The 24,801-nt window shown below is 54.9% G+C and overlaps 1 protein-coding gene across 5 annotated transcripts in view; it reads right to left on the bottom strand.

The window, feature by feature from the left end:
* AMZ1 (archaelysin family metallopeptidase 1) overlaps nucleotides 1-9,724 on the bottom strand; it is a 38,785-nt gene extending 29,061 nt beyond the window's left edge. For 2 of the 5 annotated variants that reach the window (XM_063667200.1, XM_054494574.2), the window contains exon 1: nucleotides 9,606-9,724. The gene's annotated coding sequence lies outside the window, so the exon portion shown is untranslated. Of the gene's footprint in view, nucleotides 1-9,224; nucleotides 9,270-9,605 lie in introns of those variants that run through there. The other 3 variants (XM_054494576.2, XM_054494577.2, XM_063667199.1) reach the window with 3 other exon arrangements.
* Nucleotides 9,725-24,801: the final 15,077 nt, after the last annotated feature.

Genomic DNA, 24,801 nt, shown 5'->3' with positions numbered 1-24,801 from the left:
AGAGGATCATCTGAGCCCGGAAATTCAAGGCTGCAGTGAGCCATAATCATGCCACTGCACTCCAGCCTGGAGGAGGGAGTGAGACCCCGTCTCAAAAAAGCAACAAATTTAAAATTTATTTTAAAAAATAAAAAATAGAGCCAGGCACAGCAACTCACACCTGTAATCCCAGCACTTTGGGAGGCCAAGGCTGGTGGATCACCCGAGATCAGGAGTTTGAGACCATCCTGGCTAACCCGGTGAAACCCCATCTCTACTAAAAATACAAGAATTAGCCCAGCGTGGTGGCGCATGCCTGTAATCCCAGCTACTCAAGAGGCAGAAGAATCACTTGAACCCGGGAGGCGGAGGTTGCAGTAAGCTGAGATCGCGCCATTGCACTCCAGCTTGGGCATTGCAGCGAGGCTCTGTCTCAAAAATAAAACATAAATAAAAATGCTACTTTCAACCACTGCCCAAAAACGCTGTAAAGAACATCTTTGTACATAAGTCTGTGTTTCCATCTCCTCAAGATGGACTCCTAGAAGGGAAAATTCCACATGCGGATGTTTAAAGGATCATGATTTGTATTGCAAATTGCTTTGCAAAAAGATCACACCAGTTCATAATCCCACCAACCCTCAAGGTTTTTTGTTTCTGTTTTTTGTTTTTTTGTTTTTGAAACAAAGTCTCCCTCTACCCCAGGTCGGAGTGCAGTAGTACGATCTTGGCTCACTGCAACCTCCACTTTCTGGGTTCAAGCAATTCTCCTGCCTCAGCCTCCCAAGTAGTTGGGACTACAGGCACCCACCACCATGCCCAGCTAATTTTTGTATTTTTAGTGGAGACAGGGTTTCACCATGTTGGCCAGGTTGGTCTTGAACTCCTGACCTCAAGGTGATCTGCCCACCTCAGCCTCCCAAAGTGCTGGGATTACAGGCATGAGCCACCACGCCCAGCCAGCCCTGGAAGTTCTAAATCATCAGCAGCAGATAAAAATGACTATTGGCCAGGCGTGGTGGCTCACGCCTGTGATCCCAGCACTTTGGGAGGCCGAGGCGGGCGGATCACGAGGTCACGAGATCAAGACTATCCTGGCTAATACGGTGCAACCCCGTCTCTACTAAAAATACAGAAAAAATTAGCCGGGCGTGGTGGCAGGCGCCTGTAGTCCCAGCTACTTGGGAGGCTAAGGCAGGAGAATGGTGTGAACCTGGGAGGCGGAGCTTGCAGTGAGCCGAGATTGCACCACTGCACTCCAGCCTGGGCGACAGAGCAAGACTCCGTCTCAAAAAAAAAAAAAAAAAAAAAAAAAACTATCAAGAGCCACAAACCGCACTGTGTTCCAGGCAGGGCTTCATTGCTTTAACCCTTAGAGAAGTGGGTGCAGTTTTTGTCCCCATTTTCAAGAGGGTGAAACTGAGGTGGAGTAGGGTTAAATCTACCTTAAGCAATGCCATGCCACACCAGAATCAGAGGTTGCGGGGGTGGTGGGGGGGAGTGGGGGCTGAACACACAGATTTTGTTTTCTAATAATAGTTATGTCCAGCCAGACGCGGTGGCTCACGCCTGTAATCCCAGCACTTTGGGAGGCCGAGGCGGGTGGATCATGAGGTCAGGAGTTCAAGACCAGCCTGGCCAAGATGGTGAAACCCCGTCTCTACTAAAAATACAAAAATTACAGCATGACTGTAATCCCAGCTACTCGGGAGGCTGAGGTGGGAGAATCGCTTGAACCGGGGGGGCGGAGGTTGCAGTGAGCTGAGATCATGCCACTGCACTCCAGCCTGGGTGACAGAGCAACACTCCCTCTCAAAAAAAAAAAAAAAAAAGTTACGTCCATTTCCTTTTTTTTTTTTTCCAAGGCAGTTTCGCTCTGTCACCCAGGCTGGAGTCCAGTGGCACTATCTCAGCTCGCTGCAACCTCCGCCTCTGGGTTCAAGCGATTCTCCTGCCTCAGCCTCCCGAGTAGCTGGGACTACAGGCGCCCACCACCACGCCCGGCTAATTTTGTATTTTTAGTAGAGACAGGGTTTCACCATGTTACTCAGGCCGGTCTCAAACTCCTGACCTCAAGTGATCCACCTGCCTTGGCCTCCCAAAGTGCTGGGATTATAGGCATGAGCCGCCGCGCCCAGCCTTTTTTTTCTTTTTTAAATGAGACAGGATCTCCCTGTGTTGCCCAGGCTGGGGTGCCATGGTGCACTCAGCTCACTGCAGCCTCCAACTCCTGGGCTCAAGCAGTCCTCCTGCCTTGGCCTCCTGAGTAACTGAGACTACGGACATGCACCAAAATGCCCAGTCAATTTTTTTTTTTTTTTTTTTTTTTGTAGAGAAGGGTCTCACTATGTTGCCCAGGCTGGTCTTGAACTCCAAGGCTCAAGCAATCCTCCCTTATTGGCCTCCCAAAGTGCTGGGATTATAAGCCTGAGCCACGGCATCAGCCTGAACATGCAGATTTTCAAGCACCATGGTTCCCATCGCCATGGGAAGCAGGGCCCCACCTTGCCGGGACCACGTGGGTTCTATGCAGACCGAACCTGTGCCCAGACCCCCATGCCCACCATCAGACTCCAGTGTGGGTCTCACTCCTGGACTCCTGGAGTGAACAGGACAGTCCTGGCAGGTTCAGACCAGGGTGGAATTCCCGCTTCTGGACCATAGGGGAAGAAACAAACATCAGATGCACAGACAATGGAGAGGACCAGATCCCGTGGCCATGGAAAGGGCCATAGCGGGCAAGTTTTGCGGGGGTGGCCAGAGGCTGAGCAAGGAGGAGCCCTGAGGACAGACCCACGTCAGCCAGCAGCAGCTGAGAGATGCACAATCAGTGGTTCCAAAAGAGGCCAGGTGGGTCCCGGGCAGGTGAACACACAGGTTCATTCATTTATCCAATATATATAAAATAATAGGCTGGACGCGATGGCTCACACCTGTAATCCCAGCACTTTGGGAGGTCGAGGCAGGCGAATCACTCGAGGTCAGGAATTTGAGACCAGCCTGGCCAACATGGTGAAACCCCGTCTCTACTAAAAATACAAAAATTAGCCAGGTGTGGTGGTGAGTGCCTGTAATCCCAGCTACTCGGGAGGCTGAAGCAGGAGAATCACTTGAACCTGGGAGGCAGAAGTTGCAGTGAGCCGAGATCGTGCCACTGCACTCCAACCTGAGTGACAGAGTGAGACTCCGCCTCAAAAAATATATATATTATATATATGAGATTTTAGTATATATGATAATATATTAATGTAATATAATCTCACAAGTAATCTTATATTAAGATTTTGTACAAGATTATGACCAGGTACAGTGGCTCACACCTGTAATCCCAGTACTTTGGGAGGCAGAAGGATCACTTGAGCAGGGGTGGTCAAGGCTAGCCTGGGCAACAGAGAGAGACCCCCATCTCTACTCTATGAAAATAAAATAAGGATTTATTATGAGGAATTGGCTCACGGGCCTCAGAGGCTGAGAAGTCCTACAGTGTGCTGCCTACAAGCCAGAGACCCAGGGAAGCCCGAGGCGTGATTCAAACTCAGCTCAGGTCCGAAGGCCTGAGAACCAGGGCAGCCGATGGTGGACATCCAGTTCCGGGGCAAGAGAGGATGCGGCGAGGCAGGAAATGAGGGGTGAACTCCTCCTCCCTCTGCCGTCTGTTCTATTCAGGGCCTTGAGGGATTGGAAGATGCCCAGCCACTTGGGGAGGGCAGTCCATCTTCTGAACCCACTGTCCTAATCCTAACGTCATCTCGGGCACCCTCACAGACACGCCCAGGAACAGTGTTGTATCAGGCACCCTGGGGCCCAGTTAAGTGGACTTGTGACAGTGACATCGGCTTTTGAGGGCCTCTTGGATGCTGGACCCTGTGCTGGGGGTTTTCCAACATGACAAAACAGAGGTCCCTGGCCCCATGGAGCTTAGATGCTCCAGCAGGAAGGCAGGTGGCAAAAGTACTAAGTAAATAGCGTATATGGTAGGTTAGAAGGTGACAGGTCCTATTGGAAAAAGAAAAGGCTGGCTGGCTGCGGTGGCTCACGCCTGCATTCCCAGCACTATGGGAGGCTGAGGCGGGCAGATCATAAGGTGAGGAGATCGAGACCATCCTGGCTAACACGGTGAAACCCCGTCTCTACTAAAAATACAAAAAATTAGCCGGGCGTGGTGGCGAGCGCCTGTAGTCCCAGCTACTTGGGAGGCTGAGGCAGGAGAATGGCGTGAACCCAGGAGGCGGAGCTTGCAGTGAGCTGAGATCGCGCCACTGCACTCCAGCCTGGGCAACAGAGCGAGACTCCATCTCAAAAAACAAAACAAAACAAAACAAAAAATTAGCTGGGTGTGGTGGCACACATCTGTGGTCCCAGTTACTCGAGAGGTTGAGGTGGGAGGAAGTCTCCAGCCCAGGAATCCAAGGCTGCAGTGAGCTGTGATTGCACCACTGCACTCCAGCCTGGATGACAGCAAGACCCTGTGTCCAACAACAACAACAACAACAACAAAACCCACCAACCAGGCACGGTGGCTCACACCTGTAATCCCAGCACTTTGGGAGGCCAAGGTGGGCAATCACCTGAGGTCAGGAGTTCAAGACCAGCCTGACTAACATGGAGAAACCCCATCTCTACTAAAACTACAATATTAGCCGGGCATGGTGGCACATGCCTGTAATCCCAGCTACTCAGGAGGCTGAGGCAGAAGAATTGCTTAAACCCGGGAGGCGGAGGTTGTGGTAAGCCGAAATCGCACCATTGCATCTCAAAACAAACAAACAAACACCTCCCTGCAGAGTAGGGCAGGGCTCAGGCATGCCAGCCCACACTCCCATTCCTGAGAGGGTGATCAGAGTGGGCTCCATTGAGGTGGGATCTCTGAGCAAGGCAGCGGAGAGGAGGGGCAGACCGTTCCAGACAGAGGTGGGTGTACACAGGCCCATGGCAGATACGTCTGGGGGCTCAGGGGACAGCCGGAGGAGGCCAGTGTGGCTGGAACGAATTGGGGGAAAGAACAGGGGACAAGATTGGGGGAAGATGGGGACAAGATTGGGGGAAGATGGGGACACGTCGCACAGGAGCCGGGAGGCTGTTGGAAGAGCTTTAACCTTTGCTCTGAGCGAGGTGGGGAACCACTGCTGGGCTTGTGGCCAAGGGTTGGGGTATGGGGCTCCACAAAGCCCATCTCCTGCCCTAGCCACACCAGGTGTCAGCGTGTGGAGGCAGCGCTCCCAGCAACCTCTCTGAGTCCCCTCGGGGACTCCGGGGGGCCTTGCTACTGAAGAGGCACCCAGGAAACCCTTGAAGCTGGAATGCCCTCAACAGCACCGGGGGCTCTGGCATGAGCTTGGTCCTCTTTATTTATTTTTTATTTTTATTTTTAGAGATGGAGCCTCGCTCTATCGCCCAGGCTGGAGTGCAGTGGCACAATCTCGGCTCGCTGCAATCTCCGCTTCCCGGGGTTAAAGCGATTCTCCTGCCTCAGCCTCCCGAGTAGCTGGGACTAAAGGCACCTGCCACCATGCCTGGCTAATTTTTTTTTTGTATTTTTAGTAGAGACGGGGTTTCACCGTGTTAGCCAGGATAGTCTCGATCTCCTGACCTAGTGATCCGCCCACCTTGGCCTCCCAAAGTGCTGGGATTACAGGTGTGAGCCACCGCGCCCGGCCAAGCTTGGTCCTCTTTTAACCCTACCGTGCCTCAGTGTCCTCCCAGGTGAGATGGGTGTGGTCCCACCTGTCTTCCTCCAGGAGCCCGGCTGGCCCAAGCAGGAGGAGGAGGTGCTTAGCCGTCCTCGGAGCATCTGACGCCACAGGAGACTCACCAGCTTATTTTTGTAGTTTCTGGGTACCGGTGACATGACCTGCTCACCGGCTTCTCGTTCCCAGACCTTCCGCTCACCAGCACTGCCACCCATGAGGGGCAAGCACCATCACCTCCCAGTTACCTCCAAATCATTCCCCTAGCGCTGCAGCCAGCTCAGAATGATTTGTTCTGTCAACAGGGGCCTATCAATTATTTCTCTGGAGCAGCCCAGGGCCTTCCAGATGCCCAGGAGGGTCTGTGTCCCAGCTTTCCAGAGAAGGACACGGTAAAACAGATAGCAATACCTGCAGGCACCCTGGACTGGCCCTGACCAACATTCCCCTTCCTGCCACCCTGCAAAGCCCCAAAATCACTGACTTTTTTTTTTTTTTTTTTTTTTTTTTTGAGACAGAGCCTTGCTCTGTCACCCAGGATAGAGTGCAGTGGCGCAATCTCGGCTCACTGCAACCTCTGCCTCCTGGGTTCACTGCCTTAGCCTCCCAAATAGCTGGGACTACAGGCGCTCACCACCACACCCAGCTTATTTTTGTATTTTTAGTAGAGACAGGGTTTCACCATATTGGCCAAGCTGTTCTCAAACTCCTGACCTTGTGATCCACCCACCTCGGCCTCCCAAAGTGCTGGGATTATATATGTGAGCCACCGCGCCCGGCCCCAAATCACTTTTTGATGCAACACCTTGTCCAACCTCCAAAGCCATCCTGGGATTCACCCATGTCATAATCCAGGAGACTGAGGCTCAGAGAGGGAAAGCCACTTGCCCAGGGTTACACAGCTCACCTGGATCTTGACTCCCAGCACAGTGACCCCCGACTCCGGTCCTCACGCACGGACCTTCCCCTACTCTCGAGGGGACTTTCCTGCCAGCACCCACACCCACCTGACCACCCGAAAACCCTGGTCAGAGGCTTCCCTGCCAGCAAACCCTCCTACTCCAGACAAAGCATCAGGAAATGAGAAATGCATTTTTTTTTTTTTTTTTTTTTTTTTGCCTCTGTCGCCCAGGCTGGAGTATAGTGGCGCAATCTCAGCTCACTGCAACCTCCTCCTCCTCCCCAGTTCAAGCGATTCTCATGCCTCAGCCTCCCTAGTAGCTGGGACTACAGACGCATGCCACCACGCCAGGCTAATTTTGGTATCTTTAGTAGAAACAGGGTTTCACCATGTTGGCCAGGCTGGTCTCAAACTCCTGGCCTCAAGTGATCTGCCTGCCTAGGCCTCCCAAAGTGCTGGGATTTCAGGGGTGAGCAACCATACCCAGCTGAGAAATACCTTCTTTTTACCAAAAGTTCACAAGCCCTACCGTATTGGTTCCAGGTGTGACTTGGGCCAAAACTGCCAACCTCAGGCCCATCTAAGTCATTCAGGGAGGACCGAATCCTGTAGCAACAGGAAGGGCCACAGCGGCAAGTTTTCCAGGGGGCCAGAGCACATACACAGAGGAGCCACGACCACAGATGGCTGTTTGCACACCCACAAGCAGTGGTGGGCACACGGGTAACTCAGAGCATCTACGTCGGAAACCCAGCCAGAGACATAACACCAACGTCAGCCAACCCGAACCGCCCAGGAAGGAGTGGCCACGCCAGCTCCAGACTGGCCGGGCTGGAAGATCAACAGGACGTGAGAGGCATGCTCTAAAATCAGCCACCTCCTGGGACAATCACTTGAGTCCAGGAGTTTGAGACCAGCCTGGGGAAATATGGCAAAACCCTGTCTCTACAAAACATTTTAAAAATTAGCTGGGCATGGTGGTGCATGCCTGTGGTCCCAGCTACTAGGGAGGCTGAGATGGGAGGATTGCTTTAGCCCTGGAGGTCCAGGCTGTTGTGAGCTATGATTGCATCACTGCATTCCAGCCTGGAAGACAGAGCAAGACCCTGTCCCTGTCTGTCTGTCTGTCTTTCACACACACACACACACACACACGAAAACACAACCACCTCCCAGTGCAGACTGGAGAATGGTGTGACAAGCTCCAAGCTGGGAATGAGAATGCTTAGCTCCCTTCATCCCTTGTCACAGGTACAGCTCTCGGGCGTCCAGGGCATGACGTCTGCCCAGACACCATTTCCCCTCAAGAAGCCTTGTGGCCACATTCATCTTTGTGGGTCATTCAGGAAAACCCTTGTCCCCACTGTCAGCTGCCACCTGAGTCCTTCCATCCTGCCAGGTCATTTCTTCACAAGACCACTCCTCACATAGAGCCAGAGCTGCATGTGAGCCCTGGGGGTACCCACGGGGAGGGAGCCGCATTAGTGGGGGTCAGCTTCCCAGCACCCTCTCGCACTCACCAACTCATCCATGCTCCAAAAAGGAGACCCCCAGATGGAGGTTCCTGGCTGTCCTTTGGGCCCTACCACAGTGTGTCCCCCTCCTCTGCTAATAGCAGTCATGACAGCAGCCAACAGGTGCCATGCCTGCGTCCTCCAAGCCACACATGGAGCCGCAGGTGCCACTGTGGTGTTTCAGGTGGGGAAACTGAGGCTCAGACGTTAAGTGACTTGGCCCTGGTGACACAGCTGGGGGCCAGCGGGGCCTGGTTTCAAAGCCATGCTTCACACTGGAACCCCAGCTGCTCCTGGAGCAGGGATGTTCTGACGGGGACAGAGGGCAGGACGTCTCCTCTCCCAGAGCACCCGCGTTCCAGCCCTGCTGCTATTAATACCATGGGTAAACTCAGACGCTTCTGCTTCCTCCTCCCCTTGCCTTTTTTTGTCCAAAGACTGGAAAAGAGCACGTCCGCATCCCCCCCAGGGAGGGTCTGCCACTCTAAGCAACAAGGGCCGCCAGACTGGCCCAGTAACCAGGTATCCAAGGTCAGGCTGCCCTAAACCGCACAGCTCCGGGCACTCGTTCTCCCCCATCTGACCACGCAGATGCCCGGCCTTCGAGCAAAAAACCATGCTCTGATTCTCGCTATTCTGAATGCGCTTTGCAAAACCTCCCAGCAGCTGCATCGAGCTATTCATTAACGGACAGCCGAGACCTTCAGGCAGAACCAGACGGACGGATGGTTTTGGGGGTTTCTCACCTCTCAGTTTCCATTCGCTAGGAGGGGAAACCGGGGGTTAGACCACAGGGGTATTGGCCTCCGGGCCAGACCCTTGGCTTCCTGTTCTCTCTCCTCACCTGCGAACCCCAAACTCCTCTGCCAAGTGTTTCCCTCCCGTGATGGGGGCAGGAAGGACCCACGTCCCTGCCCTCCCCGGTCCTTTGTAAAGTTTGCCATTTCTGTCACCCTTCCCTTGCTTTTCTGGTTTTGAGCCCTGTCTTACTTCCGTGCAGGGATCATATCCACCGCCTTCTCCCTCAGTCTCCTGGGGGAGGAAGGCTTCTCCCTCCCCAGCACATACACAGGCTGCGGGAAGCCCTGGGCACGACGAGATTCTCCGCGCCCTGGAGGCTCCGGGGGGACGTCCCGCACCCACCTGGCTCGCCCCAGTCCGGAAACGCCTTCTTTCGGGCGCCTTGCCCTGGATTCCCGACCCGTCCCCAGTTTGCTCCCATCGGGAAGCGCGCAGGTCGCCCTGGCCTGGGAGAGGATGGCGGGGAGGGGGCGCGTGGCCCTTCCCTGGCCCGGCCTTCCCTCTGCGGGACCTGCCCGGGCTGTGCGGACCCCGGCGCGGCGCTGCACCAAACCCTCGCCAAGTGCGCCCTTCGCGTCTCCGCGGTCCCTGCGCGCTCGTAGCCGCCGCCGCCCGGGCGTCCTCGGGGCTTGCTGCGAGGGCCGGGCTGGACCCGAAGCTGCCCCGGCACGGAGGTCCCTCTCGATCCCTGCGCCCCCGAGTCTTCCCCGCGCGCCCCCCTACCTCGCAGTCCCGCGCCCGCCGGAGCCGGCAGAGGCCGCGCCGGGCACCGAGCCCCGGGCAACAGCGTGGGCAGCTCGGCCTGGGCCGGGAGGATCGGGAGGTCCCGGTGACGTCAGCGCGCGGGGCAGTGACCGAGGCGGGCGGGACTGGGGCCGCTGTGGGGCTGCGGGCAGGACAGGAGGGCCACACCCCTCCTGGTGCTCAGCGTCCTGCCCCACTCCCTCCAGCTGCCCGCGGTGCAGCTCACGTGGGACCCTCCAGCCTCCCAGAAACACCCGGGCACGGGGCCCCAGAGCCTAAAGCCAAACAGGTGAGGGAGGTCAGTTAGCCCGGGCCACTTCGTGCCTCCCCAGGTGAGAGGAGTAAACCAGGCTACTCTGCAAGGTGCCAGGTGAAGAGGTGAACCAGGCCACCAGAAGAGGCCCCAGGTGAGAGGGGTGAACCAGGCCACCAGGAGAGGCCCCAAGGGAGAGGGGTGAACCAGGCTATCAGGCAAGGCACCAGGTGAAAGGGGTGAACCAGGCCCCTAGGTTAGCCCCACAGTCAGTGGCCCTGAGGTTGGGCGCCTTGCCCTACCCTGGCCAGCTGTGAGTGCAGCCCTGGCCCTGTGCCAGCCACCAGGGGATGGAAAGGACTCTAAGTGCGGAAGGATGACCGAGCCCAGCCCTGGCCATGAAGGCCGGCATGACGGCTCCAGACAGAGCCCAGAGGCCTTTTCCACAAACTGCCCTTTTCCGCTCTGCGAACCCTCCCAGCACCAGCTTCCCTCGGGCAGCCTCCCACCAGCTCTGCTTCACCGTGCAGAAATGCCCCCCACGCCCTCAGCAGCGCCCCACAGATGGCTGAGGGATTCGTCACCATCGTCCCACACCAGTGCAAAGAATTTTTTTTTTTTAGATAGAGTCTCGCTCTGTCGCCCAGGCTGGAGTGTAATGGTGCAATCTGGGCTCACTGCAACCTCCACCTCCCGGGTTCAAGTGATTCTTCTGCCTCAGCCTCCTGAGTAGTGGGGATTACAGGTACCCACCATCGTGTCCAGCTAATTTTTGTATTTTTAATAGAGATGGGGTTTCACCTTCTTGGCCAGGCTGGTCTCAAACTCTTGACCTCATGATCCACCCGCCTCGGCCTCTCAAAGTGCTGGGAGTACAGGCGTGAGCCACCACACCCAGCCTCGAAGAATTTTTTTAAGCCTTAAGAAATAACAACACGGCTGGGCGTGGTGGCTCATGCCTGTAATCCCAGTACTTTGGGAGGCTGAGGCAGACAGATCACAAGGTCAGGAGTTCAAGACCAGCCTGGCCAGTATGGTCAAACCCCATCTCTACTAAAAATTAAAAAATTAGCCGGGCGTGGTGGCTGGTGTCTGTAATACCAGCTACTCAGGAGGCTGAAGCAGGAGAATCACTTGAACCCGGGAGGCGGAGGTTGCAGTGAGCCGAGATTATGCCACTGCACTCCAAACTGGGCGACAAAGCAAGACTTTGTTTCAAAAAACAAAAACAAAAGAGAAAAAAAAAAACACAACAGTAGGTGTCCAGTGTGCAAAATTTGGAAAATTATGAAAAATAAAAACAAAAAGAAGACCCCATAAGCCAACTGTGTAGAGGTAACCTCTCTTACCTTCTTGTCAGACATCCTTCTGATCGCCTTTTCCTCCACATTGAAATGTATTTAAAAAAAATTTTTTTTGAGACAGGATCTTGCTCTGTTGCCCAAGCTAGAATGCAATGGTATAAACGCGAGTCACTGCAGCCTCGACCTCCTAGACTCCAGCAATCCTCCTCCCTCAGCCTCCTGAGTAGCTGAGACTACAGGTACACGCCATCACACCTGGCTAATTTTGAAACCTTTATGTAGAGATGGGATCTCGCTATGTTGCTCAAGCTGGTCTCAAACTCCTGGGCTCAAACGACCCTCCCAGCTTGGCCTCCCAAAATGTTGAGATCACACGTAGGAGCCACCATGCCCAGCCTAAACACGTATTTTAAGGGATTCACGCCCCACACTGCGTTCTACAGGTGGCCCATGACTTCACACTCATCAATAGCCAGAAGTCCATCTCCACACCCTGATGGTCTGTGCTGGACTCTGTGTCATGGATCTGTCACCTGCTTTGGGACATTTTGGTTTCTCCTGGTGTCTCACTAGCATATATCACTGTGATAGACGATCTTGTTTCCACAGATCTTTGTACAGGTATCTGGTCCCCCTCACCTTGGGATAAATTCCTACAAATAGATTCTGACTCACAAAGCTGCACTTCTTCACACGTGTTGCTGCAGGGATTTTCCAGGTTATTTCTGTTGGGGATAGAGAACCCAGAACCTGAGAAAAGATGAATGTTCTTTTTTTTTTTCTTGAGACGGAGTCTCGCTCTGTCATGCAGACTGGAGTGCAGTGGTGCGATCTCGGCTCGCTGCAAGCTCCGCGTCCCGGGTTCATGCCATTCTCCTGCCTCAGCCTCCTTAGTAGCTGGGACCACAGGCGCCTGCCATCACGCCCGCCTAATTTTTGTATTTTTAGTAGAGATGGAGTTTCACCGTGTTAGCCAGGATGGTCTCGATCTCCTGACCTCGTGATCTGCCTGCCTCGGCCTCCCAAAGTGCTGGGATTACAGGCGTGAGCCACCGCGGCTGGCCTTTTCTTTTTTTTTTTTTTTTTTTTTTTTTTTGAGACGGAGTCTCACTCTGTTGCCCAGGCTGGAGTACAGTGGTGTGATCTCGGCTCACTGCAAACTCCACTTCCTGGGTTCAAGCGATTCTTCTGCCTCAGCCTCCCAAGTAGCTGCAATTACAGGTGCCCGCCACCTCGCCCGGCTAATTTTTGTATTTTTAGGAAGGACAGGGTTTCACCATGTTGGCCGGGCTGGTCTTGAACTCCTGACTTCAAGTGATCCACCCTCCTTGGCCTCCCAAATTGCTGGGATTACAGGCGTGAGCCGCCGAGCCTGGCCTGAATGTTCTGTCCTAAAACTGCTTATTACAAAGACGTTGTGGAATATCCTCCCCCCAACCCCCACGCCCCTCCCTGAATAGCCAATGGAAAAGAAATTATGCATTGAGGCCAGGCACAGTGGCTCAACCTGGAATCCCAGCACTTTGGGAGGCCAAGGCGGGCGGATCACGAGGTCAGGAGATCGAGACCATCCTGGCTAACACGGTGAAACCCCGTCTCTACTAAAAATACAAAAAATTAGCCGAGTGTGGTGGCGGGCACCTGTAGTCCCAGCTACTCAGGAGGCTGAGGCAGGAGAATGGCGTGAACCTGGGAGGCAGAGCTTGCAGTGAGCTGAGATCGCGCCACTGCACTCCAGCCTGGGGGACAGAGACTCCATCTCAAAAAAAAAAAAAAAAAAAAATTATGTGTCAAGCCCAGAGTGGCAGTTCCTCCTCTGTCTGTTGGGTCAGCCCGGGAGACTGGAAGCCCAGATGAGTAGGGCCCCTCCTGGGTGCCCCAAGTTGGGTGGCGCCATGCCCAGTGCCAGGACCCCCGGAACACAGAGGCAGCCTGCTGATGGCCTGACCCCTGCCAGCCAAGGCTTCACTCAGCCAACGCCCTGTCCACACTGCACCCGGGACACACTGGTCTCCCACCAGCAGACTGCACACCCCTTGCTGGTTGAAGCTACCTCGTCAAAGTCTATTCTAGAAAGAGGCCGTGATATGGGGACCCCGTCCTTTCAGCGATGAACAAAGGGGGCCGCCCCCACCTTTGACCCCATCACCATCCTCTGACCCGGGCAGACTTGGGGTTAAAAGAGAGCTCTGTGGCCTGGGGAAGCTGCTTCACCTTGCCCTGCCTCAGTTTCCCCAGGGTGGGTTAAATAGCGGCTCCCAAAAGATGTGCCTACTTGCACCCTCAGAATGGGACCTTATTTGGAAACCGAGTCATTGCAGATGTGGTTAAAGTAAGGATCTCACGATGAGGTCATCCTGGGTCAGTCAGGGTGGGCCCTAAATCCAATGCAAGTGACCGTTAAGAGACAGAAAGAGGTTCCTCATTGGAGGAACAAGACAATGTAAAAAATAATGACAATTTTTTTTTTTGAGATGGAGTCTCGCTCTGTCACCTGGGCTGGAGTGCAATGGCATGATCTTGGCTCACTGCAACCTCTGCCTCCCAGGTTCAAGCGATTCTCCTGCTTCAGCCTCCTGAGTAGCTGGGATTATAGGCGCGTGCCACCAAGCCCAGCTAATTTTTGTATTTTTAGTAGAGATGGGGTTTCACTGTGTTGGCCAGGCTAGTCTTAAACTCCTGACCTCAAGTGATCCACCCGCCTCGGCCTCCCAAAGTGCTGGGATTACAGGCATGAGCCACTACACCCAGCCAACAATTTTTTAAAAAGAGAGAGAAAGAGGCTGGGTGAGGTGGCTCACGCCTGTAATCTCCAACACTTTGGGAAGCCGAGGTGGGAGGATCACTTGAGCCCGGGAGTTGGAGACCAGCCTGAGCAGCATCTCTACAAAATATTGTAAAAAACAGACAGAGCCAGGCGTGGTGACTCATGCCTGTAATCCCAGCACTTTGGGAGGCCAAGGCGGGCGGATCACGAGGTCAGGAGATCGAGACCATCCTGGCTAACACGGTGAAACCCCGTCTCTACTAAAAATACAAAAAAATTAGCCGGGCGTGGTGGCAGGCGCCTGTAGTCCCAGCTACTCGGGAGGCTGAGGCAGGAGAATGGTGTGAACCTGGGAGGCGGAGCTTGCAGTGAGCCGAGATCGCGCCACTGCACTCCAGCCTGGGTGACAGAGCCAGACTCCGTTTCAAAAAAAAAAAAACAGACAGAAAGTTGAAGACACAGAGACACAGAGGAGAAGGCGGAGATGGGAGTGGCACAGCCACAAGCCAAGGACACCTGGAGCCCCCAGAAGCAGGAAGAGGCAGGAAGGACCTTCCCCTGCCTCTGCAGAAGTTCAGCCCTGCCCCAGCCTTGACTTCAGACCACTGCCCTCCAGAATTGACAGTGAATGTGTGCTGTTTGAAGCCACACAGCTGTGGTCATTTGTCACAGCAGCTGCAGGAAACACATCCACATTGGAAAACAGGAAAATGCTTCACACAGGTTTTATAAGGATGAGGAAAACTCTCCCGGGGGATTGGCACAGGGAGTCCTGGGAAGCAGCAGCTGCTCACCCAGCAAACTCGAGCCACAGGACAGGGGCTTGGCCTCTCTGCAGCTGGGCCCTGCTCCAAGGCCAGCAGGCGAGGGTGCAGGCAGACAGTGCCGTGGGGACAGAAGAGGACGGCTCTGAGGCTGGCTTCACTGTACAGCAAGATGAGCCCGGGTCAAGGGCAGAGATGAGGGTGTGCCAGGTGGAGGGAACCATGCGAGCAGAGGCCTCCCTGTCACAATGTGTGCAGGGATCTGGGCAAAGACGGGTGCACAAAGTGGGGCACGGTCAGAAAAGCTGGAGAAGAGATGAGGCCGCATCCGGGGAGGGGGGGTTGCTGAGGGCTAGGGGTTGGGGGGTGAAGGGGCTCGGAACACAAGCAGGGGAGCCGTGTATGGCCCAAGCAGGGGTTTCCATGGCCCCACACTGAGGTCTCCTGGGTGCAGCAGGTGACGTCCAGGAAGGAGGCAAAGGGGTCTGAATCCCGGTCCAGGCAGGATGCACGGGGCCGGACCCCAGCACTGCCTGTGGGAATTGGGGTGTCCTAGCACAGAGTACAGTCAAGCCCTCTTCCCTACCATGGGCTCCCTGCCCATGCCTCCGTTTCCCCAGGCCTCCCTGGAGCTGTTGCTGTAGCACTGTAGGAACGCAAAGCAAAGCTAAGGACCCTCCCATCGGCCTGAGGCCTCCTGGGCAGCCATTCTTCAAGGGGTCGTGTGCTGGGGGCCCACCCCGTGTCATCTTATGCTGGACACGAGACCCTGACCCCCATCCTGTCCTGGGGTAGCTGGGGACCCTCTCAGGCCTGAGGGGAGGACAGGAGCTTCCCAGCACGAGGAGCACACCACTGCAGGGTGGGGGCCAAGCAGGGCGAGCTCCCAGACAGGCTCAGCTGGCCCTGGCCCCGGCCCAGCCTCCCCGTGCCCAGCCTGTGAGGCCGCCCTTTGAGCTTCTGGATTAGTATTCACGTCGGGTCCCCAGCTCTGAAAGCCCTTGTTCCCTCCAGAGAGCAGCCAGGGCGGCTGGGGCTTGGGGGGCGCTCAGTGCAAAGTGACAGCCCCAGCACATACACCAGGGCCCTTAGCCCGCTCCCCCAGGACCCCTCCTCGGCTGTTTGGGCTCCCCATGGGCTCAGCCAAGACTGGAGGACTGGTAGGGAGGGGCCGTCTGTCCATCTCTCTGTCTGTCTGTCTCTCTCTCTGAGTTTGTATCTCTGTCTGTCTGTCTCTGTCTCTTGGGGTTCTTGGTCTCTCTCTCTGTCACCATCTCCCTCCTCTCTCCATCCCCGTCGCCTACCCTCTCGTGCTGTGTGCAGTCAGGGACCCCAGGAGTAACCCCACATGTAGTTTCTCCAACAGGAAAAGACACGTGGGCCAGGCGCGTGGGGGCGAATCTCCGATGACATCTCCCTGCACCACCTGTCCCTGTCGGAGTCTGTCTTGACTCTGAGCTGTCTGCAGACCTCCCCACAGCCCCCACAGTTGGACCCCAACAACAAGAATAACAAAGGCTTGGCTGGGCACCATGGCTCACGCCTGTAATCCCAGCACTTTGAGAGGCCAAGGTGGACGGATCTCTCGAGCCCAGGAGTTTGAGAGCAGCCTGGGCAGCATAGCAAGACACGCCCATCTCTACAAAAATTAAAAAAAAATTAGCCGGGCGTGGTGGCATGCACGTGGGAGGCTGAGGTGGGAGGATCACCAGAGGCTGGGGAGGTGAAGGCTGCAGTGAGCCATGATTGCACCACTGCACTCCAGCCTGGGCAAGAGTGAGACCCCGTCTCAAAAAATAATAACGAATAACAAAAGCTGTGTTGATGGTGCCCGTGGCCAGGCGCACGCTGGCCAGGCCGACTTGGGGCTTTCGGGCCTGAGTGACACCGAGCTCAGCCGTGCCCCCGCTCCAGCCCTGTGTCCTCAACTCTGAAACGTAGTTCTAAGATGGATGGGATTGGCCACGAGGGGGCATCCGTAGGCAGGGACGCAAACAGTCGGTGCTCAGTGTCCTGGAAGATTTCTGACCTGGAGGCCGCCTTGCCCGGCGCCTGTGGGTCAGCACTGCTTTGGTGGATGCAGGGATCCCGAAGGCCTGGTGTCTGGTGACTTGGCCGGGCGCCCACCCAGGGCCACACCACGGACCATGGAAATCCCCTCGGAGTCCTCAGACACGCCTGGACCCGGGCTTGGCCAGCAGGGTCGCCAGGAAGGCCCGGCGTCCATCGGGGTCGCGCCCTGGGAAGGAGCCCCCAGTGAGCACATGGGCTGCGCTGGGCAGGCCTGTGAGGCGCGTGAGGGGCCCCAACTCTGTGGCCAGCATGAGGAGGCTGAACCCACAGCCCAGCGGCTTCGTCCAAGTGGCCAGAGCCGGCCTGAAGCAGCCAAGACCTTCCTGAGCCATCACCTCTGCCTCCCACACAGTCGGAGCTGGGGTCGGGGGTGAAAATGAGGACGGAGCCCCTACTCCTTGGGCATCTCCAGCAACCCCAGCCACAGAGGGGATCTCAGGTAGCGAGGAACAGCTGGGGTGCCACAGACGTGCCCGGCTCCCTCTTGAGCCCGGGGCAGCTGCGCGTCTGGGCTCCCGGAAGCGCCTGAAGAAGCCCTGCAGGATCCGGGGTCTCCCGGGGTCTCCAGTGCCTGCTGGGTGGGCTGCACACCCACCCAGCCTGGCAGGGCTCGGGGAGCCTGTGGGGCCGGAGACCCAGGCAGGTCCCCAGAGAGCCGAGTGCCTGTTAATGGGAGCTCCAGAAGCAGTCCCCTGGTGAGACAGCCACGAGCACCCAGACCTTCTCAGCGCCTCCCATCCCAGGAAACCACATCATCCGGGCCCTGCCCTCCTTCTCCAAGTGCCACTGTCAGCAAGGAGCATCTAGTCAACCTCCAAAATCTCTCTCAACTGCCCATCCCACCCAGGCCGGCTACAGACTCCCCAGCCTCCACACACCCCCTTCCAAGCCGCTTGCCCCCAACAGGAAGCCTTTCAAAGACCACATCTCACTACCGCCAGCTGTCAGCTGCGTCCCTCGGCTCTGTCTGCCCCGGCCTCACATCCCTAGTTCCTACCTCCGGGGTCCCTCTGCCTACGAGGCACCCTGCACCCCCAGCTGGGCTTCCTCAACTCGGATGAAGCCCCAGGATGAAGCTCCTTCAGGACCATGGCCCCTCGCCACCTCTCCAGGGCTCCAGACTCTGTCCTTTCTTCCCTGGCCTCCTGGCCTTTGCCCGGGCCATGCCCTCTGCCTGGAGCAGCAGCCTGGATGCCTCCCACCCCACATTTAGGCTTCGGGCCACACAGCTGCCTCTTCCCAGAACCCTCGCGGCACGCACTTCGGCGACTCTTACAAGTACCTGTTCAGCGTCAGCCTTCGCCCAGGAGTGCAGGCTGCGGATGAGGGCAGTGGCCACCTCTGCCGGTCCTGTCAGCACCTAGTGCAATGTCCAGCCCACCGTGGGTGCTCAACACAGGTGGCTGTGCTGCCGCAGGTCACAGCACCAATCAGACACCCCCATCCCTACACACACCCTGCACCAGCCCACGCGGCCATCACACTCGGAGCACATGCGCTCCGATGTGGCTGAACTGTTGGCACACGCACAGGCGCACACACACCCACACGCACAAGCGCACACGTGGGCGCACACACGCTGGGGCACCCTGACCTCCCCGCACGCCCTCCTGCAGCCGCCCCGGCCTCTGTCCCCACGCGTGTCACACACGGCCGGGTGTGCTTGCTCACGCCGTCCTGCGACGTTGCTCCAGCCGGCGCCCGGAGCTCGATCAGGAGAGCTGCTGTTGGCCGCCTCTGCCTGCCAGCGTTTGCCAAGCGGTTTCCATGGCGACACATCTTGGCTCCGACAGGAACCAAGGAGTGTGGGGAAGAGGGTCCCCACGGAGGGGGCGAGGCGAGGCAGGAGGTCTCTGCGTCTTCAGGCTCCCGGCAGGCATGGGGGGCTCCACAAGTGCAGACACCCCCCAACCCCAAGGCAGGCTTGCACCCCGAGAAGGAGGCTCTGGGATGGTCCCTCTGGGCTGCCTGGCACAGGAACTGACTTAGGTCAGTCAGTCATTCAACACACTTTCTGGTAGAGCCACTCTGTGCTCGCAGCCGGGGCTACGATGCTGCCCAAGACATGGTCTCGCAAGACGCTCACAGTCGAATCCTGAAGCTAAACTGACGTCCCACCACGCTACTGAAGGCCCCATCTAGCAGGCTGGTCCGTGGCTCCGTAAGCACCAAGGCCCACCCAGCACTTTCTCAAAGGGGGGCTCCCCTCTGTGGTAGATCAGTTACAAACGTGTCCCAGATGCCCCACTCCTCCCTGAATCACCACGCCCTTTGCTGTGTGACTTTGCCCCAACTCCTATCTAGAGGTGGCGTCTACTTCCCCATCCTTCAATCTGAGTCTGTCTTATGACTTGCTGTGGCCAATAAAAGGTGACAGCAATGACATTCCCAGCTCTGAGCTTAAGCCTCCAAGGACATGCGTGCCTCTGCCTGCTCTCCCCGACTCCTGCTATAGCATGAGAACAAGCTGGGCTGCTTTGCTGGAAGGCAAGAGGGCAATGGAGCCTGGGTCACCCTAGCTGAGGCCATCCTGGACTAGCTAGCTCCCAGCTGTCCACAGATGTGTGAGTGAGCCCAGCCAGGACTTGCCAGGCCCAGCAATGAGCAGCAGTACCACCTGGCCCTTTAATACTAAGGAAATGTGAAGTCATGTGTTTGGCGCTATTTGTTACTCAGCACTAGCTAACTGATACCCCTCTCTCTAGGGCCCTGGCCAGCAGCTGCCCAACCTCAGTTAGCACAGGCCAGAGGCTCTAAAAGTTCCCAGGGGTGCTGAGAACCAGGCCATGGTGACAGCTGGATTCTGCTGGCTAACAGTGCCAGAGGGGGCCGGGGGCAGAGCTTGTGGGAGGGGGTTCCCATGTCAAGTCCATGGCAGGAGCTACTGAAGCAGAAGCACGAGTCTCCACTGCCTTTCTTTGCCTCGGTTCTTCCCCCTGTGAAATGGGCCCATCACCCTGTCCTGTCTCCTGGGGACACCTGGTAAGGTAGTGTGTGTGGCAGCTGGAAACAGACCTACTACATGCCAGCCCCGGGTTGCAACCTAGGGATAGAGGCCCATTGCTGCCTTCTAGGTACCCACAATTGAGAAGGTGGCATCACTAATCCCAGCTTACAGACTGGAAACAGTGGGGAGAGGATGGGTGGCTTGCCTGAGGCCCAGGACACACAGGAGCAGGTGGGCGTGGCCACAAGCCCTGGCTGGGTCTGAGCTGGTCGTTATCTTCATGTTTTTCTCCCTGTGGTCACCTTTTTGGAAATATTGTACTTTCTGAGCTAACTGCACTTACGAGATAATGATTGGTGTAAGTTTATAGTCTCTTTTTTTTTGGAGACAGTCTCATTCTGTCACCCAGGCTGGAATGCAGTGGCACCATCTTGGCTCACTGCAACCTCTGCCTCCCGGGTTCAAGCGATTCTCCTACCCTAGCCTCCTGAGTAGCTGGGATGACAGGCACCTGCCACCATGCCCAGCTAATTTTTATATTTTTAGTAGACAAGGTCTCACTATGTTGGCCAGGCTGGTCTCGAACTCCTGACCTCAAGTGATCCACCCGCCTCGGCCTCTCAAAATGCTGGGATTACGGGCGTGAGCCACTGCGCCCTGGCTCGCTCCTTTTTTTTTTTTTTTGAGACAGAGTCTCACTCTGTTGCCCAGGATAGAGTGCAGTGGTGCGATTTTGGCTCACTGCAACCTCTGCCTCCCGGATTCAAGTGATTCTCCTGCCTCAGCCTCCCGAGTAGCTGTGATTACGGGCGCCCGCCACCATGCCTAGCTAATTTTTGTATTTTTAGTGGACGAGGTCTCACCATGTTAGCCAGGCTGGTCTTGAACTCCTGAGCTCAAGAGATCCACCCACCTCGGCCTCCCAAAGTGCTGGGATTACAGGCGTGAGCCACCGCGATGGGCCCTGCAGTCTCTTTTCACTGGGTACTGCAGTTCAGTGTTACTGCCTAGGAGGCAGCTGATCCGCAGAGCCCCTCCCTCTCTGAGTTCCCCCAGGCCAGAGCTGAGAGCCAGGCTCTCCAGATCCCTATGGGAGGGCCTTGTATCCGAGTCCAGTTTTCCTCCAGCACGAGGCCTGGCATTTAGTTACCTGCTATCTTGTCAGCTGTTCAGTGTTCCTGGCCTTTGGATATTTCACCCAGCGTGTTTCATTGTCTTCAGGGAAACGGCTGGTCTAGGCACCTAGCCTGCTGTCACCGGGAAGGGACATGTGCCCTGAGGCGGGCCTGATGTCACTGCTGCACCCTGGTGGGGCACACCAGCCCATGGCTGTGCTGCCCGGGAGGTGCCCTTTTGTCGGAGGGCATTTGCCAAAACCAGCAAACTTGGGTTCTCATTCTGTGGCCTTGTGGGGTCAGGGGGACAGGAGTCAGGGCCAGTCCTGCCCAAAATGGGGAGCATTATAGAAAACCCTTCCCACCTTCAGCTGAAAACCTAAAGGGCTACACTCTTAGGGTAACAATGAAACGGAATTAGCCCTGCTCCCTCCACACGAAAGACACTTGGTGCTAAGAGAAGTAAAAAGAAAAAGTTCTTGAGAAGTTAGGGCTACAGGTCTTCTCTAGTACAGATTTGAGGCCCAAGAATGCAGAGAACTCCAAGCACTCAATGCATTGTTTTGACATAGGGTCTCTCACTGTCACCCAGGCTGGAGTGTGGTGGCGTGATCACGGCTCACTGCAGCCTCGAACTTGAGCCTGGGCTCAAGCAAGCCTCCCACCTCAGCCTCCCAAGTAGCTGGGACTTCAGGTGTGTACCACCATGCCCAGCGAATTAAAAACTGAAGAAATACGGCAGGTGGATCACCTGAGGTTAGGAGTTTGAGACCAGCTTGGCCAAACTGGTGAGATTCTGTCTCTACTAAAAATACAAAAATTAGCCGGGCGTGGTGGTGGGCGCCTGTAATCCCAGCTACTGGGGAGGCTGAGGCAGGATTGCTTGAACCCAGGAGGCGGAGGTTGCAGTGAGCTGAGATCACACCACCACACTCCAGCCTGGGCAACAAGAGTGAGACTCCATCTCCGAACAAAAAAAAAAATGTGTAGAGATGGGGTCTTGCTATGCTGTCCAGGCTATTCTCAAACTCCTGGCCTTAAACAGTGCTCCTACCTCGGCCTCCCAAAGTGCTGGGATTACAGGCGTGACCCACCACCCCCAGACCTTTGGGGGGCCAGTATATTTGGTTTGCTGTGGCCTCCGGGGGGTAATGACCCAAATTAGCTCCTCCCTAGTGGACTCCACCTTCATCCCAGGCCTCAAAGAATCTCTCCATCAACATTTTTCAAAGCCAAAGAGCAGCACGCAGCTAAAGATGACCAAGAACACAGGGAAACAAGCCACCATGAGTGACCTGCACAGGCTGCAGACACGAGGACGGTCATGCACTATGCCAGACACTGGGGTGGTTGTGTGCTATGACTGACACTGGCCAGGTGGTCCTGTTGTTTCCAGGCACCCGGCCTAACTACAGTCCCCAGAATCCTTCGTAGCTGGGCACGGCCACATGGCTGAAGTCTGGACGATGGAATGTGGGTGATAATGACAGGAGCAACCTCCAGTCCCAGCCCATAATAAGCTCTCAAAGAAGTTAGTTAAGGGAGGGCCGAGTGCGGTAGCTCATGCCTGTAATCCCATCACTTTGGGAGGCAGAGACAGGTGGATCACCTGAGATCAGGAGTTTGAGGCCAGCCTGGCCAACATGGCGAAACTCCATCTCTATTAAAAATACAAAAATTAGCCGGGTGTGATGGCACGTACCTGTAATCCCAACTACTCGGGAGGCTGAGGCAGAAGAATCGCTTGAACCCAGGAGGCAGAGGTTGCCATGAGCCAAGATTGTGCCACTGTACTCCAGCCTGGGTGACACAGTGAGACTCTGTCTCAAAAAAAAAAAAAAAAAAAAAAAAAACAGGAAAGGGGGAAGAGGAGATCAGAGGAGGAGGAAGGAGAGAGAAAGAATATTTGAAAGGATAGAGGCTAAGAATTTCCCAGAACTGATGAAAAAACCACTAATCCACAGATTCAAGAATCCCAGCGAATTCCAAGCAGAATAAATAAAAAGAAACTCTCACCTACACAAGACAGTAAAATTGCAGAAAACCAAGGACAATTAAAAAAAAAATAAAATAAATCTTAAAAGCAGCCAGAGGAAAAAGAGAGGTTACTTTGAAAGAACGGACATTAGACTGACAGCCAAACTCTTGAACACAGCAACAGAAGTCGGAGGAGGACGCTGGGATGTGCTGAACAAACCAATGTACTACAAGAAAATAACTGCCTAGCTGGATGTGGTGTGGTGGCTCACGCCGGTAATCCCAGCACTAATGGAGGCCAAGGAAGGAGGATCACTTGAGGCCAGGCTGGTCTCGAACTCCTGACCTCAGGTGATCCGCCCACCTTAGCCTCCCAAAGTGCTGGAATTACAGGTGTGAGCCACTGCGCCCGGCCCCAGGAATAACTTTAACCAAAAAGGTGAAAGATCTGTACACTGGAAACTGTTAAGACACCAATTTAAATAACTGAAGAGGACAGAAATAAATGGAAAGAAATCCCAGGTTCATAGATGAGAGTAACTAATATTTTTTAAATGTCCATACTACCCAAAGTGCTCTATAGCCTTAATGCAATTCCTATCAAAATTCCAATGGCATTTTTCATAGAAGTTGAAAAAACAATCCTAAAATTCATATGGAACCACAAAAGACCAAAGAGCCAAAGTAATTCTGAAAAAGAACAAAGCTGGTGGCATCCCATTACCTGACTTCAAAGTATACTACAAAGTTACAGTAAGCAAAACAGCATGGTACTGGCATAAAAACAAACACACAGACCAGTGGAACAGAGAGAGTACAGAAATAAACCCTCACACACATGATTAGTCTTTGATAAGGGTGCCAAGAATACACAGTGGGGAAAGGACAGTCCCTTTAATAAAAGAGGAACAGACTACTCAGGAGGCTGAGGCAGGAGAATCAGTTGAACCCAGGAGGCAGAGGTTGCAGTGAGCTAAGATTGCGCCATTGCACTCCAGCCTGGACAACAGAGTGAGACTCTCTCAGTAAATAAATACATAAATAAATAAAAGAGGACCTAGGGAGACTATCTCTACAAACATTTTAAAAATTAGTTGGGTGTGGTGGGATGCACCTATAGTCCCAGCTACTTGGGAGGCTGAGGCAGGCAGATGGCTTGAGCCCAGAAGTTGAAGATGCAGTGAACTATGACTGTACTACTGCACTCCAGCCTGGGCCACAGAGCAAGACCCCATCTCTAAAACAACACTAAAACAGCACTGGGTGCAGTGGCTCATGCCTATAATCCCAGCACTTTGGGAGGCCAACGCAGGCAAATTACTTGAGCTCAGGAGTTCGAGACCAGCCTGGGAACACGGCACAACTTTGTCTCTACAAAAAATACCCCCCAAAAATAGCCAGGCATGGTGACGTGTGACTGTGGGAGGCTGAGGTGGGAGGATCACTTGAGCCCGGCATGCACAGGCTAGTGAGCTGAGATTGCATGACTGCACTCCAGCCTGGGCGACAGATCAAGACTCTATCTCAAAATAAATAAATAAATAAAGATAAAAATAAAATAAATTGGCCGGGTGGAGTGGCTCATGCCTATAATCACAGCACTTTGGGAGGCCGAGGTGGGCCAATCACCTGAGGTCAGGAGTTCGAGACCAGCCTGGCTAACATGGTGAAACTCCGTTTCTACTAAAAATACAAAAAATTAGCCAGGCATGATGGTCTGCACCTGTAATCCCAGCTACTCGGGAGGCTGAGGCAGGAGAATTGCTTGAACCCAGGAGGCAGAGGTTGCAATGAGCCGAGATCGTGCCATTGCACTCCAGCTTGGGCAACAAGAGCGAAACTCCATCACAAAAAATAGACAGACAGATAGATAAAAAATAAATAAATGGTGCTGGGAAAACTGGATATCCACATGTGAATGAATGACACTGGACCCTTGTCTCAGATCATTATTATTAAATTAATTCAAAATGGA

This window comes from Pongo pygmaeus, chromosome 6, assembly GCF_028885625.2.
Source record: "Pongo pygmaeus isolate AG05252 chromosome 6, NHGRI_mPonPyg2-v2.0_pri, whole genome shotgun sequence".
Lineage (NCBI taxonomy): Eukaryota > Metazoa > Chordata > Mammalia > Primates > Hominidae > Pongo > Pongo pygmaeus.
This window is presented reverse-complemented; position numbering and strand designations above follow the sequence as displayed.